The 4,658-nt window shown below is 24.5% G+C and overlaps 1 protein-coding gene across 3 annotated transcripts in view; it reads left to right on the top strand.

The window, feature by feature from the left end:
- The window catches only part of LOC123007794, a 124,309-nt gene that overhangs the window by 89,306 nt on the left and 30,345 nt on the right, over nucleotides 1–4,658 (top strand). The window lies entirely within an intron of this gene.

Here is a 4,658-nt window from a genome sequence, read left to right as displayed (position 1 = left end):
GTTTTAAATTTACAAAAAATAAAGCATTTTTGACTTCATTTTGTAATTTTGTGATTTGGTATAAAATACTCTAAGTTTAAAAATAAACAAAATAAGGCATTTCCAATTTTACTTTTGCAATTTTCTCGAACTCTGAGATTAAGCGTTTTTACGGTAAATTGACTATTTTTACGATTTTACTACCTTCAAAAACTCAAAAAATTCAAAATTTTTGAAACTTGACCCAGTGTCGTTTTATGCACTTATTTGAGTCCTTAAGACCTCTAGGAATGTAAAAAACGTAAAATAGATCAATTTTAAAGTAAATTTTTTTTTGGATTTTTGTCGAGATTTTGGTCGATTTTTGGCATCCGGAGCGGTCTAATGGCAATAACTCCGGACTTATTAGAGATAACCTCTTATATTTGGTACCGTTGGATAGAAAATTGAATTTTCTATCATACACTAAAAATTTCAGTGCTCTACGATGAATAGTTATCGAGAAAATTTCTGATAAATTCAAAAATATCAAAAATATAAATTCGACTATAACTTCAAAACTGTTACGAACTTTAGAGTTTTCTTGACACCAATCGATTCCCCGGAACATTTTACATATGTTTAGGTTAAAATATTATATCATTGAGATACAGTTTTGCCGCAATTTACAAAAAAAAGTAAGTGCAACTTAATACATAAGTAAAGATAACGACGTAAATCATGTCTTAAAACTTAGTTTCTGTTTGGAGTTTAGACAAAACCGAGCACAAAACAATGTAAATTGAATTTGCTATCAGATTTTCATTAAGGACGTTCATTATAACCACTTCAATAATTTAATATTGTCAATTTGGGGTAGAAGAAATTCAATTTACTTACAAAAAAACATTTAAGCAAAGTCGGTTGTGTTTAATCTTATTATTTGGAAAAAAGGGGAGGAAAAAGGGTTGTTTTGGTTAATTTATACAAAGATAGATCACTTCACGTTGCTTGTTTTTAGTGCGAAATGTCGAGGTTATTATTGATGGATAACTCAATATTTTGTCCAAATTTGGGTTTATGTACTAGAGGTTCAACTTTGCTCTAATTGGACTAGTGTTAAACCTAGTAAACTGTAGAAATTAATAGTATTCATAGAGAAAACTTAAGCCCTTCTGACTCTGATTGAGTTCTCTCAAAGTTGAGCTGCGTGTTCTTGAATAAATTATCTACAGGGCGAGGAGAAATTATAAAATTGTACTAAACCTAAAATTTATTAATTTTGCAACATTTTGTATTATCGATTTTGTCCACTTATCATAAAAATAAATAGTACAACTAAATACAATGAGAAATAATAATAAAATTTGATAAAAAACGATCGTGAATTATTTAAAAATAGTAAGGTGTAATTATTTCATTTTTTCATGTGCCACTGACGTTTTTAACAAATTGTGTTTGAAATGTCGCGAGCAGTTATGCAAAAAAATTAAAAAAACTATTTAGTAAAAAATAAAGTGTTATAACTGAAAATAACCTGATCGTTTTTAGAAATAAAATTCTTCAATTTTTGAATTTTTTTTTACAAAAATCGAATAAAAGGTAAATTAAAATTTATAAAAAATTGCAAAACTTGAACACAAATTTCAAAATTTAATTTTTGAAAAACGATGTTGACCTTTAATTTTTGCATGTTTTGTAATTAAAAAAATTTGTTGATTGAACATTAAAAAATTATTTACAGTTTTGACTTTTCCACTCCGTTGAAACAAAATCTTTCAATTTTTTTATTTTTTTTTTGGGGAAAAACACTACAATAATAAAAGAAAGAAAAAGAACACACTTCTCAATTTAATTATAAGTTTTTGCTTTATTTTTAAGCAAAACGACCTAAATTTGTTGAATTTTTTGTTGTAAAACACTTAAATTTACAAAGAATAATGCATTTTTGTGGTTTGGTATAAAATATTATAAATTCGAAATATAAGCAAAAATAAAGTATTTCTAATTTTACTGTTGCAATTTTCTCGAATGTTTTGATTTATGTAATTATGACACACAAAAATAAGACATTTTCATATTTAATTTTCCTATTTTTTCAAATTTTCTGTTTTGTTTTGGCAAAATTTTCCAAATTTTGTATCTTTTTCAATGGAAAATTCTTGAAAATATGTCACTTTTAATATTAAAAACTAACGATTTCACTGATTTCCTCTATGAAAAACGCTTTAAATTTATTAAAACAGGCAAAAATAACACATTTTTAGATTGAATTTTTTCCTCATTTGTTAGTGGGATTTGAAAACTACTTTTGCAATTTCTCGTCATGTTTGCAAAATTTCCCAAATTTTGAGTTAACTTTGCAATTTTCTATCTTACTTTGATAATTTTTTTGCATTCATTAACTTTTTTGATAAAAAATGCGTTAAATTCACAAAATATAAGAAAAAAATTGCATAAAACAAACAAAAATGTTTTATTGTTTTATCGTATGTTTTTGCTTTTTTTATTAAGCAAAATTGTCCGATTTTTAAATTATTTGTTGCAAAACATCTAAATTTACAAAAATAACGCATTTTGACCTAATTTTGCAATTTTGTAATTTGGTATAAAATACATTAAATTCGATAAATGAACAAAAATAAGACATATTCAAATTTTTTTAATCCTATGATTAAATTATTCACACATAATAAACATAATTTTAATCTACTTTGCTTTATTTTGTCAATTATTTTTAAATTATTCTCAATGAAAAGGCGCAAAATTTGAAAATTGTGCAAATAGTGACATTTTAGAAACAATTTTGCAATTTTCTGTCTTTTCTCGTCAAAATTTTTCAAATTTTGTAACATTTTTAGTAAAAAATTCTTTAAAACATAACTTTTTCTACCAAAAACTAATGATTTCAGTAATTTTCTCTGTGAGAAACGCTTTAAATGTATTAAAACAGGCATCTTAAAGCTAATTTTGAAATTTCTCGATATGTTTTCCAAAATATTCCAAATTTTTTGAGTTTCTCGGTGAAAAACGCTTTAAAACTCAACACATTTTTGATCTAACTGTGCTATTTTCTTTTTTGCTTTGACAATTTTTTGCATTTATTAAGTTTTTTGGTAAAAAATGCGTTTAGTTTACAAAATAGAAGAAAAAATAGACATTTCCAAAATAATTTCGCAATTTTTTGCATTGTTCTGAAAAAAATTTCCAAATTTTGTACTTTTTATTATTTGCATTTTATCATGTGCCGCCGCGAGCATTCAGAAACAGTTGGTTGATAGAAAAATAAAAATAGTAAATTTTTGACAATCTACTATAAAAAAAATTGAACAAAAATCGAATTTAAGGTAAAATGCAATTTATAAAATAATTGCAAAACAAATTTTAAAATTTAATTTTTGACTTTTAATTTTTATGTCTAAGCTGAGTGTCCCCCTTGGTGGAAAACCACCCCACTCCTTTGCATGATTTATAATTAAAGACTTTTGTTTATTCAACATGAAAAAATTATTTCCACTGAAAAAACCAATTTCCTTTGGAAAAAACGCTCTATATTTCTCAAAACAGACAAAAATAAGGCATTTTCAGATTTAATTTTGCAGTTTTTTTAAATTTTCTGTTTTGTTTTGGCAAAATTTTCCAAATTTTGTATCCTGTTCAATAAAAAATTCTCTAAAATATGTAACTTTTGATAGTGAAAAACCTAACAATTTCAGTAATTTCCTCTATGAAAAACGCTCTAAATTTATTAAAACAGGCAAAAATAACACATTTTTAGGTTCAATTTTGGCATTTTTGAAAAAAAACACTCTAAAATGATAAAACAAACAAAAATGACACACTTCTCAATTTAATTATAAATTATAAGTTTTTGCTTAATTTTTTTAAATTTTTTGTTGAAAAACACTTAAATTTACAAAGAATAATTAATTTTTGACTTAATTTTGCACTTTTGTGGTTTGGTGAAAATTACTCTAATTTTAATAATGAACAAAAATAACGCATTTTCAGATTTTTTGACATGTTTTGCAAAATTTCCCAAATTTTGAATTTTAAAATTCAACACATTTTCGTTCTAATTTTGCAATTTTCTATTATATTTTGATATTTTTTATTGCATTTATTAAGTTTTTTCGTAAATATTCCTTTAACTTACAAAATAGAAAAAAAATGGGCATTTCCGAAATAGTTTCACAATTTTTTCCTTTGTTTTGAGAAAAAATTCCAAATTTGGTATAAACAATTAATTGATAAAAAATAAACCGCTATTAGTATGCTATAAGTAAAAATAATGTGATTTTCAGAAATACAATTTTTAAGTTTTTGGTAAGTTTTTGGTTTCTCGGTAAAAATCGCTTTAAAACTCAACACATTTTTGATCTAATTGTGCTATTTTCTATTTTGCTTTGACAATTTTTTGCATTTATTAAGTTTTTGGTAAAAAACGCACAAAATGGGCATTTCCGGAATAATTTTGCAATTTTTTGCTTTGTTTTGAAAAAAAAAAAATCCAAATTGTGTACTTTTCATTGTTTGCATTTTATCATGCGCCGCCGCAAGCATTCAGATTTAATAAAAAAATCAAGAGCTATAACCAAAAATAGTGAATTTTTGACAATCTACTATAAAAAAAAAACAAAGAATAATTAATTTTTGACTTAATTTTGCACTTTTGTGGTTTGGTGAAAATTACTCTAATT

The sequence above is a fragment of the Tribolium madens genome, unplaced genomic scaffold (assembly GCF_015345945.1).
Source record: "Tribolium madens isolate multiple individuals breed KSU strain unplaced genomic scaffold, Tmad_KSU_1.1 Scaffold_3;HRSCAF=73;Tcas5.2_LG2, whole genome shotgun sequence".
In the NCBI taxonomy this organism is placed as follows: Eukaryota; Metazoa; Arthropoda; class Insecta; order Coleoptera; family Tenebrionidae; genus Tribolium; species Tribolium madens.
This window is presented reverse-complemented; position numbering and strand designations above follow the sequence as displayed.